The sequence below is a fragment of the Mobula birostris genome, chromosome 12 (genome assembly GCF_030028105.1).
Source record: "Mobula birostris isolate sMobBir1 chromosome 12, sMobBir1.hap1, whole genome shotgun sequence".
Classification (NCBI taxonomy): domain Eukaryota; kingdom Metazoa; phylum Chordata; class Chondrichthyes; order Myliobatiformes; family Myliobatidae; genus Mobula; species Mobula birostris.
The window spans coordinates 59,202,871-59,216,167 of NC_092381.1; the positions used below are offsets into that span (position 1 = coordinate 59,202,871).

The 13,297-nt window shown below is 39.5% G+C and overlaps 1 protein-coding gene across 3 annotated transcripts in view; it reads left to right on the forward strand.

Moving 5' to 3' along the window:
* Nucleotides 1–13,297, forward strand: part of LOC140205950 (guanine nucleotide-binding protein G(I)/G(S)/G(O) subunit gamma-12-like) — a 137,223-nt gene that overhangs the window by 81,684 nt on the left and 42,242 nt on the right. The window contains exon 1 of one of the 3 annotated variants that reach the window (XM_072273860.1): nucleotides 3,969–3,993. The exons of the other annotated variants lie outside the window; for them this stretch is intronic. The gene's annotated coding sequence lies outside the window, so the exon portion shown is untranslated. Of the gene's footprint in view, nucleotides 1–3,968; nucleotides 3,994–13,297 lie in introns of those variants that run through there. 3 annotated transcript variants of the gene reach the window in all.

Consider the following 13,297-nt stretch of genomic DNA (forward strand, 5'->3'; position numbering starts at 1 on the left):
ACTCCCATAGCTTCAGCATAGCTATGGAAAAGGATAAAAACGGACAAAATGGGAAAGTGCTTAACTGGGGAAGGGCTAACTATGAAGGGATGAGGCAGGAACTAGCGAGAGTAAATTGGAAACAGATGTTCAAGGGTGAAAGCACAGAAGTAATGTGGAGGAAGTTTAGGGACCACTTGTGCTGGGTTCAGGATAGGTTTGTCCCACTGAGACAAGGAAAAAATGGTAGGAAAAGGGAACCATGGCTGACGAAACGCATGAGGCAACTTGTCAAGAGGAAGAAAGAGGCGTATGTCAGATATAAGAAGCAGGAAGGGCTCATGAGAAATGTAGGGTAGCCGGGAAGGAGCTTAAGAAAGGACTCAGTAGAGCTCGAAGGGGGCATGAGAAGGCCTTGGCATGTAGGATTAAGGATGATCCCAAGGCGTTCTGTACGTATGTGAAGAACAGAAGAATGACAAGAATGAAGGTGGGGCTGCTAAAGGATAAAGAAGGCAACATGTACCTCAAGGCGGAGGAGGTTGAGGAGGCCCTAAATGAATACTTTGCTTCAGTATTCATAAGTGAAAAGGACCTTGATCAGGGTGAGGTTGAAATAGAACAGGCCTGTGTGCTAGACACTGTGGAGATTAAGGAAGAAGTAGTGTTGGATCATCTTAAAAACATCAAGATTGGGTTGCTGTGGGAAGTGAGAGAAGAGATCGCTGGAGCAGCAGCTATGATCTTTGAAACCTCTTTGGCTGCAGGGGAGGTGCCGGAGGATAAGAGAATGGCAAACATAGTTCCCTTGTTTAAAAAAAGGTAGTAGGGAGAATCCTGGGAACTATAGACTGGTGAGTCTTGCGTCGGTGGTCTGCAAGCTATTAGAAAGGACTCTTAAGGATAGAATCTATGAGCATTTGGAGAAGGACAGTCTACTCAAGGATAGTCACCATGGCTTTGTGAAGGGAATGTCATGCCTCACGAGCCTAATTGAGTTTTTTGAAGAGGTAACAAAAGGAATTGATGAGGGTAGGGCGGTAGATGTGGTCTACATGGATTTTAGCAAGGCATTTGACAAAGTTCCCTAGGAGAAACTCATCCAGAAAGTCATAAGGCATGGGATCAGTGGAACCTTGGCTGTTTGGATAAAAAATTGGCTTGCAGGAAGAAAGCAAAAGGTAGTAGTGGAAGGAAAGTATTCTGCCTGGAGGTCGGTGACTAGTGGAGTACCACAAGGATCTGTCCTGGGACCCCTGCTCTTTGTGATTTTTATAAATGACCTGGATGAGGAGGCAGAAGGATGGGTGAGTAAGTCTGCAGATGACACAAAGATTGGAGGAGTTATGGATGGAGCTGTAGGTTGTCGAAGGTTACAAGAGGATATAGACAGGATGCAGTTGGGCAGAAAAGTGGCAGATGGAGTTCAATCCGGATAAGTGTGAGGTGATGCATTTTGGAAGGACAAACCAGAAGGCTGAGTACAGGGTTAATGGTCGGTTACTTAAGAGTGTGGATGAACAGAGGGACCTTGGGGTTCAAATCTATACGTCCCTCAAGGTCGCTGCATAGGTTGATAGGATAGTTAAGAAGGCCTATGGAATGCTAGGCTTCATTAATAGGGGGATTGAGTTCAAGAGTAGAGAGGTCATGTTGCAACTCTACAAATCTCTGTTGAGACCACAGTTAGAGTATTGTGTTCAATTCTGGTCACCTCATTATAGGAAGGATGTGGAAGCTATGGAGAGGGTGCAGAGGCGATTTACCAGGCTGTTGCCGGGGTTGGAAAACAAGTCTTATGGCAAGGTTAACAGAGCTGGGACTTTTTTCTTTGGAGCATAGAAGGATGAGAGGGGACTTGATAGAGGTCTACAAGATTATGAGAGGTATAAGTAGGGTGGATAGCCAGTACCTGTTCCCCAAAGGCATGAATAGCAAACACCAGAGGGCATATGTACAAAGTTAAGGGAGGGAAGTTTAGGGGAGACATCAGGGGTAAGTTTTTTACACAGAGGGTTGTGGGTGACTGGAATGACTTGCCAGGGATGGTGGTGGAGGTTAAAACATTAGGGGTATTCAAGAGCCTCTTGGAGAGGCACATGGATGAAAGGAAAATTGAGGGTTATGGGGTAGTGTGAGTTTAGTACTTTTTTAAAGGAATATATGGGTCAGCACAACATCGAGGGCCGAAGGGCCTGTACTGTGCTGTAGTATTCTAGTGTCTAGTGTGTATACATTCCTCTAAGTCTGTTCTTTGACAAAATGGCAAACATTTCAAAATGTAAGTGATCTAACTTTTGTGAATATCTGATTTTGTGCTATTTTCATGAAATGTTCAAAGGTATGTGTCTGAGTAATTTTAGAGTTAAAGGAATATATTTTTAATACTGCATTTCACACATCATTACTGAGTACTTCAATAATGCTATATAAAGCGGTGGTAATCAGGATATCATTAATTGAGCTTTTACTCTCTGCAGTACAAAGTAATATTGTATACATTAAAAACTTTAAACCAAATATAATCTCTTCCTTTTAAATATAAACTTTAAAATCTTCTCTTGGGAGTTCATTTGTATGCAGTGGACAAGATATTGTGGAATACACTTTGTTGATTTGTGCTTGAGATGCTGGAAAGGCCGTGGGCTGTCAGGCGTGCGCAAGTTGCTGCAAGGTACCCAGCCTCTGAACTGTTCTCATCGTCACATTATTTACATTGTTCATCAATTTGGACAACTCTAGAATTTTGATTTGCTTGAATTTCTAGGGTAATTATTTGGGCACTCTTAGTGGAGATGGTGATTGCCTGACAGGTGTAGTGCAATTGTTATTTAGCACTATGCCTAACTGTTGTCTAAGCCCTTTAGTATTCAGGCATTGGCTATCAAGTTGTGAAAGTAACTGAATACTGAAATTGCCAGTGAGCATCACCACTACTGGCATTATGATGAAAGGAAGCTGCTAAAGGGATATTTAAAGTCACATCTTCCAGTGCTCTGCTGATCAAGCAGATGAGCCTGGATGACTATGCTGTTCTTCCCAAAATTCTGACTTTTTTCTCTCCTCATTAAATAATATTGCAAGAGGGACAATTTAGGACAATAGAGCCTTGAGCTTTCATTTGTAATGCTCCTGGACATCCATTAAGTATAGAGGATGTAAGTGATAACTTCCTTTTTTGAACTGCTTTAGACCACTTCATTGCTACAACCTTGTTACAGCTATCCTACGTTTATGAACCTGAGCAAATCTTCAAAAATTGTCAAGTAGGTAAATAAGGGTGGCTTTGAAATAAAATATCAGGTGACATACACATTACTGAAATTACTCAGAGAAGAACGCTTAAGTGAGCAATTGAGTTCATGGGTGTGACTCACTGAATTCCCCACATTTTCTCCCCATAGTAAGAAAGTAATGACCACCTTCGAAGATAACTCCAACGCAGAGCAGTGTGGTGTAAAATGTTGTTTTGTTACAAAGAGCTTTATTAGATCAGTAAGAGCAGAGTTGTCCAAATGCCTCATTCTCAAGCCTCATTCATCAGCCAACTGGCAGTCACAAAAGGAAGCTTGCCTTTAATTGTACAAGCTCCATTAAGCTCAGAATTAAATGTACCACTATTATCCAAACTCCAGTGACAACTCTACCTCTTGTTTCCATGCTCTTTCCAACCCTACATGTACAGACACCACAAATTATGAGCAGAACTAATTCACTCCATCTTTCAAGTCTGCTATGTCTAATATGATCATGGCTGATCTGAATGCTCTACTTCATCTCTGTATTTCACATTACTTGCTGTAGCCTTTTGCCTCTTTAGCTAGAGTCTGTTTTAAAGAAGATTGTGCTTCTGCCCACCCTTTGAGGAAGAGTTCAGAAGAACTATGACTGGCAGAGAAGGAATTTTGTTTCATCTGTCTTACATGGGAAGCCCTTGACTTGAGCCAGTGATCTCTTGTTCTAATTTTTTCCACAATAGAATGACTCCACCCTTTGTGCCCCGGTCAAGATTTTGTAAGTATAACTGAGTATTGTGAAAGGGTGCAATAATAATGTCTATTTTGTCTTATTAAAAATTATTTTAATAATTTTTATTATTTTGAATATTTGTGATTTATTTTAAATGTTAAGGTGTTTTAAACCAAGACTTCTGATATCTGGAGAGTAACCAACATTTTTACATATAAGCTACTGGGAAATACCTTTGTGTTTTTGCTTAATCGTTTTTCAGGGACATGTCTTCTTTGTTAATCAAAGAATCCGTAAAAATTGACACCATTTTGACAATGTTTCTAGGAGTTACCATGCAGATTGCAAAGAGAAGACCAAAGATAGGTAAAGGTAAATTTTTGGCTTAAGAGAAGATGGTTATAATTGGATGGATGAAAATGGTGGCAGGAAAATGCAGGCTCGTTCTGGTGAATAATGTTAGACCAGAATATTATTTTGAATAAAATTGAAGCGTGTAACCATATCAGCACAGAAACTCTTTGCTTTTCTTGCATTATCTCAAGCCTCAAGATACCAAACCCCAGGGACATTCAGGTGTTCAGTTTAATGCTGGTTCAACTGAGCAATATTGACACGCCAGTCTCTGTGATCTTTTTGGTATAAATATGTCCGTTCTCTTCTGGAGATCTTGGTGATACTGCTTTTGTAAGTTAAGGTTGTGCAGATACAGCATATGATAGTTTTTGAAACCCTAACCAGAATATGTATGGTGACTTTGCCAAACCTGTTCAGGCACCTGAAGTACTGCATCATCAACAAATTTTTGCTGATTACTTTGGATGCCATATCTCATTACCTACATGCATACCTCATGCTAGGAATAGTTTAAGGATGTTTTATAGTCATTACTACAGAGGACGTACTTGATTATACAGGAACCATCCTAAAACTTTCATTTATCAAATTTTGGAGTGTTAGCCAACTATCTCAAAACAAAGATTATAATGATGGCTATCTGGGAAATGAATATTGAAGTGCATGTTTAGACTTGGACTGTTGTATGCAGGCTGAATACTGTACTGGAGTATATTAATAAAACTCTAATTCCTTAGACCTTCAGAAAATAGCATTGTTCTCTCATCCTTGTGGACTTCAGGGACGTAGCTGAACTTTGCTCATCAGTAGAAGTTACTACAGATAACAAAATGTTTGTGTTGCACATGTCCATTGTTGGAAGCTAAAGTGATTTCAAAGCATACAAGATTTTGGAGATGATAACTTTGTTAAGCTGTAGATCTTCTTGATCCATGTAGTTTAATTCTCATAGATTCCTATTCAAGTCAAAGCCACACAGTGCATCTTTGACATATTAAGTTGTTTACCTGCACACCTCTTATCTGGAAAAAGAAGTGTTCTGTTATATTCTGTTCAACATTCCTCTGATTACAGAGGAGAACACAATGCATGGTGACAATCTAAGAAACAAAATGCTGTTAAAGTTTCAGGCTAATACTATTGGGAACTCAAGACACTGGTACTCTGAATTATAGAAAATTACAGAAAATGTTAGGAAATGTTCAGTAAGTCAAGTAACATCTGTGGAAAGAGAAACAATTAACGTTTTGGGTGGCAGACCATTTGTTCAAACTGGGAAAGTGAGTAAACAAGCAACACACATCAAAGTTGCTGGTGAACACAGCAGGCCAAGCAGCATCTGTAGGAAGAGGTGCAGTCGACGTTTCAGGCCGAGACCCTTCGTCAGGACTAACTGAAGGAAGAATGAGTAAGGGATTTGAAAGTTGGAGGGGGAGGGGGAGTAACAAGACCACTTGCAATGCACTAGAAAATTGTAGAAGTATCACTGAAAATAAAGCCACTCTCTCAATATAGTAACTTTAATGTATCCGATTTTCCCCTAGTAATGTACATTCCTAATGATCAACTGCATAGATATGTAGCATGCAGCTTTTTCCAGAAGATAAATGTCTTTGCATGCCTAAAATCGTTTATTATTGGCAGGGAATCTACACTCAGTGGCCACTTTATTAGGTGCACTTGTACGCCAGCTTGTTAATGTGAATTTTTAATCTGCCAACTATGTGACAGCAACCCAGTGCATAAAGGCAAGCAGAAATGGTCAAGAGGTTTAGTTGTTCAGATGGGATATCAGAATGGAGAAGAAATGTGATCTTAAGTAACTTTGTGGAATGATTGTTGATACCAGACAGGTTTGAGTATCTCAGAAACTGTGATGTCCTGGGATTTTCACACACACCAATCTCTAAGAGTTTAGAGGATGGTGCAAAAAACATCCAGTGAAGGGTAATTCAGTGGTCAAAAATGCCTTGTTAATGAGACAGGTCAAAAGAGAATAGCGAAACTGGTTCAAGCTGACTGGAAGGTACCAGTAACTCAAATAAGTATTACAACAGTGGTGTGCAGAAGCACATCTCTGAATTCACAACACGTCAAACTTTGAAGTGGATGGGCTGCAGCAGCAGAATGAGATACCTAATGAAGTGGCCATTGAGTGTATATTTCTGTTATCCTAACAACATTCAGATGTCTTGAAATTTATTTCCTGTAATTACAGTAGGTAGTTTTTGGATCCAGAAAGTAGCAGGAATCCCACTGTTTGGATATTTATAAGTAACTTGCTTTCATGCTTTATTTTCCATGCAGACTTAAAATAATAATGGTAATGAACTAGATTATGGTTATATCCATGGTATGTACTTCTATTAAAGAAGCTTTCTACCACAGTTACAGTATCAGAAAATGTTATACCTCTAGGTGGTGCTATCAACATGTGGTTCTGCTGATGTAGTTTATAGCAAGAATAATAAAGCTATCTATCTGAGCCTTGAAAGGGAAAATAACTATTAAAATTCCTTTTAAAAAAAAATAGGGTATCTTAAAGAAAACCCGACATGGTAGCATAGCGACTGACGCAGTGTTTTACAGCGCCAGTGATCATTAATTCCCGCTGCTGCCTGTAAGGAGTTTGTAAGTTCCTCCCCTGACCTCATGGGTTTCCTCTAGGTGCTGTGGTTTCCTCCCACATTCGAAAGACATACGGTTAAGGTTAGTGAGTTGTGGGCATGCTATATTGGCATCAGACTTTTGGTAATACTTATGGGTTGTCCCCGGGATAATTCTTAGACTGTTGATACCGACGACTCATTTCACTCTGTGTTTCAATGTCATGTGTTTATTTAAAGAAACAAAGCTAATCTTTATCAAGTTTTGCCTCTGCCACTGAAAACAGTCCTTCTTACTTCACCACTATTGTAAACATTAATTTCCAGCCCTCCGCCCATTCCCAAAGAAGATGAAATTTACCTGCATCTGTTTTTGGCTACTTCTAACTTGTAGTTCTAAGGATCTTTCAATTTTATCTTATTGTGGAAAAAAATTAGAATCTACTAACGTAACCATAATAGTAAGGAAGCACAAAACATAAAAGAAGCAGTTTTAAATGTATTTCCTTTAATGTCATTTGCACCAGCAATAACTGAAGATCCTATTCTGTTAAATCATTAACTATGATGTCATATATGTTTCCTGCTATAATTCTGAACGGATGAAGGGGTGTGGTTGGTGATTTCATAGCTGGGAAAGGCTATGCAAGTTTGCCAAGTGTTGGGAGTGTTCATTGCTAAGACAAATATACATTTAAGAGAGAAATACAGGTTAATTGGGGCACAACAGGACCAGTACATTATGGCCCAGTTAAGTGGCTGGCCCAATTTGCCAAAGTCATATGGTAATATTTAAAAAAGTATATATTAAAAAAACAAAGTAACAAATTATGTATTTGAATAAAATATAGAAGAAATTGGAACACTACCAATAGTATTACAGTACTATAAAACTGTATTAGTTCCTAATAGCTATCAATGGAGGAATTCATCCAGTTTAAGCAATGAAATCAGCGCAGACACCTAATGCATATAATGGACTGCCTTTATAGAATGCTGTGGACAATTGCATCCTCCAAATTTTCATTTTTGTTATAACGGTCAAGATAATTGTCGATACCTTCAAACTCTTCTTAGTTCCTAAACTGTTGAAGTAGTGAAATCATTTTGGTTCAAGAATCACTGCTTATAATAATGGTCAGAGGCACAGATAGATCTGTATTTACTGACATACCTTTATTGCCTCAACGGAAGACCACATGAACTTACACAATTAAAACGTGTGCACACCAACTAAGTTTCCTGACCTTCCATGAACAGTCACAGAACTGAAAAGATACTACGTTAAAAAGGAGTTTCTGTTGCTAGACTTGTTCCTCGTAGTTCTGTTTCAAATCTTCACCTTTCCGTGGGGCACCTCACATCCACGATAGTTGTTCTAGAGATACTGCCACCAGCACACTGCTTTTATATTCATTTCTTACCAATTCAAATATCGCATTCCAGTGTCATTGGCTGTAGGTCATGTGACTGACCTTTAACACCTTTTTATTAGAGCTGCTCCAGGCTAACATTCATTTATTGCCCTCTTTCTTACAAATGACAATCAGTAATTTGTGCCTCTTTGTTCTCAAGCAGCCAGCAGCTTGTTTCATGTAGAACAGATACTGACTCCAACAGTCAAAACCTGCATGTATAAACAACCAAACATCTCACAAGTACCTTCTTATCAGAATCAGGTTTGTTATCACCGGCATGTGTCATGAAATTTGTTAACTGAGCAGCAGCAGTTCAATGCAATACATAATATAGAAGAAGAAAAAAATAAGTAAATCAATTACAGTATATGTATATTGAATAGATTAAAAATCATGCAAAAAACAGAAATAATATATTAAAAAAGTGAGGAGTATCCAAGGGTTCAATCTCCATTTAGGAATCCGATGGCAGAAGGGAAGAAGCTGTTCCTGAATCGCTGAGTGTGTGTCTTCAGGCTTCTGTACCTCCTACTGATGGTAACAGTGAAAAAAGGGCATGCCCTGGGTGCTAGAGGTCCTTAATAAGGGACAGTGCCTTTCTGAGACACTGCTCTTTGAAGATGTCATGGGTACTTTGTAGGCTATTACCCAAGATGGAGCCAACTAAATTTATAACCCTGTGCAGCTTCTTTCGGTCCTGTGTAGCCCCCCCCCCCCCCCATACTAGACAGTGATGCAGCCTGTCAGAATGCTGTCGATGATACACCTACAGGGACGAGGTCCAGCACCTGGCCGCGTGGTGAGCCGACGACAACCTGGCCCTTAACACCCAGAAGACCAAGGAGATCATTGTGGACTTCAGACATGCTAGGAGCCACACTCACATCCCCGTCTACATTAATGGAGCTGTAGTGGAGCGTGTATCAAGCTTCAAATTCCTTGGTGTCCACATTTCCGAGGATCTCACCTGGTCCCTGAACTCCTCCATCCTGATCAAAAAGGTGCAACATTTACCGCTGTACCATTGAGAGCATACTCACCAACTGCATCTTGGTCTTCCAGACCTCAACTTGACCTCCACCGTTCCTGTTAACTGCCATTTCTTAATTACATTACGAACTGAGGAAACGGCTACCTGAAAACGCTTTGCTATCTTCTTATAGCCTTCTGCTTTCTGGGCATCATTTATTTTAATTTTCAGAGTGCTAGGCAGCTGCTTAGAGGAGCCCATGGCCACTGATTGTTGGGACAAGGTTTGAGCAGTCAGGGTGTTTATAAACCTTTGAAATTTGCATCACCTGGCCTTTCCTAACGATGACTGTGAACAAGCCATAGCCCTAACAAGCTAATTAAAGTCTGAGACCTTGGTAAAAGTTATCTGACAGCTCAGATCTCTTGGGGTGCCCAAACTTTTGCTTGGTGCTTCTTTCCTTTTTTTCTACTCTAAAATTGTACAAAACAAAAATAATACATTAATCTTGCTTAAAATGTTGAAAAGAATGTTTCATCTTTAACTTTATGACTTTTGGAGATCAGTTCATCTTCTACTCACTTTAACTATTCACAGTAACAGAAATTTTGACAGGGGTGCCCAAACCTTTGCATGCCACTGTATATAGAGAGTAGAGCAGTGAGCTAAGCACACACCCCTGAGGTGCACCAGTGTTGATCATCAGCGAGGAGGAGATGTTATCTTTGATCCGCACAGATTGTGGTCTTCTGGTTAGGAAGTGGAGGATCCAATTGCAGAGGGAGGTACAGAGGCCCAGGTTCTGCAACTTCTCAGTCAGGATTGTGGGAATGATGGTATTATGCTGAGCTATAGTCAATGAACAGCATCCTGACATAGGTGTTTGTGTTGTCCAGATGATCTAAAGCTGTGTGGGAAGCCATTGAGATTTGGTCTGCCGTTGACCTATTGTGGCGATAGGCAAATTGCAGTGGGTCCAGGTCCTTGCTGAGGCTGGAGTTCAGTCTAGTCATGACTAACTTCTCAAAGCATTTCATCACTGTTGATGTGAGTGCTACTGGGTGATAGTCATTAAGGCAGCTCACATTATTCTTATGCACTGGTATAATTGCTGCCTTTTTGAAGCAAATGGGAACTTCTTCCCATAGCGTCAGAGGTTGAAAATGTCCTTGAATACTCTCGCCAGCTGGTTGGCACAGGTTTTCAGAGCCTTACCAGATACTCCATCGGGACCTTCCACTTTGCGAGGGTTCACTCTCTTTAAAGACAACGTAACATCGGCCTCTGAGGCAGAAATCACAGGGTCATCAGGTGCAGCAGGGATCTTCACAGCTGTAGTTATATTCTCCCTTTCAAAGTGGCCATAGAAGTCGTTGAATTAATCTGGTAGTGAAGCATCACTGTCATTCATGCTATTGGGTTTCGTTTTATAGGAAGTAATGTCTTGCAAACCTTGCCAGAGTTGTCGTATTTGGAAATTATCCCTTGTTCAGCAGATTACCTGAGGCATCATTATGTCTATTTTGAAACACTGATCAAGCCAAGTGACTGACTTGCAAAATGGAGAACACAATCTCTTCATACAATAGCAGCCTCCATCTCCTACCTTATGACAAGAACGTAGGCATTAGTTCATTTGCTTCCTCTGTCATTGATTCCTTCAAATTCACTGATTTGCAGACTGTAGTTCTTTCTGGCCAACAAGTTAATTTTCACTTTTGGCCATTTCTGGCAACTCCAAGACTGAATTCTTGAACCACAGTGAGCAAAACAGTTCTGAATTGTCTTGCTGCTTACTTCTCACCAAATATTAATGACTAAAATCACTGCCTTTTGAATACAAACACACGCAAATGACGCTATTTTAAAACTTAGCTCTAAGCACAGTGCAGCATCTAACAGCCATACAAGTGCGTGCAACTTAACGTTATTTGCAACCTGTTCAGCAACAGTCTTCTGCCCCAATTAAGCAGCATAGTATCCCAAATAAACAAGGACAATCCCAGCAATTTTCTTGATTGTTTTTTTGTTCAAATAAGCAGCTGCACCAATTAGCCAGAATCCACCGTATTCTTTTTTTGAGCAAGTAATGTTTTTTTTTGTAAACTGGTAAAGAGCCACTAGTAGGATCCTGATGCAGTGTCACAAGCCAAAATAACTTATTCTTTCCCTCCATAGATGCTATTTGACCTTCTTGAGTTCTTACAGCAGTGTTGTTTTGAGCCATTAGTTGTAATTAGCTTGGGTTTTAACCCCCAATTATGTTTGTTCTATATAAAGTGTTGAACATTTCTGCAATATCTGCTAAGCTTGGACTTGTATAATTTGGTTCATTTGTATTTGTAAATACTTTCAAGAATTATTGCATGATATTTTTTGAGCATGGTAATTTCTTCCACAGGGTTATGCTTCCTTTTAAAGCTTTAAGTTCACAAATACTTCAGGTGAAGTATATTTTGAATGAAACAGAGTGCATGTATGTGAATGGTAGATTGAGGCAATCTAAAGAAAATGTTCAGAAGAATGCAATATTATTTTAATAATGTCAATGTCTGAGGCTTACAAGAAAGTTTAACAAACTCCAATCTCAGAATAAATATTCCATTTCAGTGGCTCCCTTAAAATATTGATAATGAAGCTTGAAGACGTTCATGTAACATTCCCTTAGGTTGATATAATTAACCTTCTACTGCTTTATAACTTTATGCTGTGATGAATTAGTGATGTGGTATCTTTATGATCAGTAATTTAGAAGTTCACCCAAATTTTTCAAACAAGCTGATGTTTACTGTTGTCTTGCTGCATTTGTGTATTAATGAGTTAACACTGGTACCTTAAATTCTTACATTCTAAATTCCTTTAGTACTGTTCAACTAAACCATTAACAGCAGTAATCTACTCCAAACATACAAACATATTAATCCTTGTTTTCTAAGGCTACTTCCACCCTAAACAGGATAATTTTGAGCACACTGGTTTCGTGTAAAAATGATAAGCGTCCACACCAGGCATTTTTGAAAATACCCCCGTCCACATTAAAGCGAGTATTTGGGCGAATCTCCTCCTACTGGGCATGTGCAGGACACATCTGCAGAATTCATCCGCTTCGATGAGTGCACCCAACTGCAACAGTTTGGACCAAGCAACAGGTGATGACTGCGACATGTTTGGTGTCGAATCTCGTCACGAAAGACTTGGTGCTCATTTGTCCAGTTACTAGAAAAACTTAAAAGGAAATTGTCAAACGATGGACAGCTGTTGGCTCTGGTGCAGGAGGACTTAAAACTAAAAAAAACAAATACTGGAGCGTATGGAGGCAAAAGTGAAATTTGCTGATGCCTCATTTGTTTGCCTTTACTTTTGCCATGTCCTTCTGTATTATTTTGCTGTATTTAACGTGCAATTAAACGAGTTACTGGGCAAAAGTGATTTTATTTTTACCTGAGTAAAAGTGAAACTTACAGTTTTCCTTTTTTGGCCTTAACATTTTCACGTCTATGCCAAACATAAGCTACTACTTAAAAACAACATTTTGGAAGTAGTGACAATTGCATCTGTTGAATGTTTGCACAAGCAATACATTAATAAAGCACCTTGTTAAATGTATAAAACATGTCTGCATCAGTGTTATCTTGAATTTCCATACGATGTTACATTAGGCTGTTACACATAGATTGTCAGAGAAGTACTTGCATAAATAGGTAAACCACCTTCATACAAGCAAGGACAGAAAACAGGGCAGAGTGAGTATACTTGTTTATTCAATATTCAGTAAGTTATGGGTCAAAGCATTTGGTGAGTACATTTCTAACTCTTCTGGCTTCAATCTCGTTGCTGTCTGTCCTGAAATTGTTAGGTTGTGTGGGGGGTTGAAATTAACGTAGACAATAAATTAAACAACACACGCATCTAGCCGTCTGCCATTGTTGTTGTGGTGTTGGAGGTTACGTTCAAGAAAACAATGAAATGCCACGCTGCCGCCATCTGTTCCGGCACGT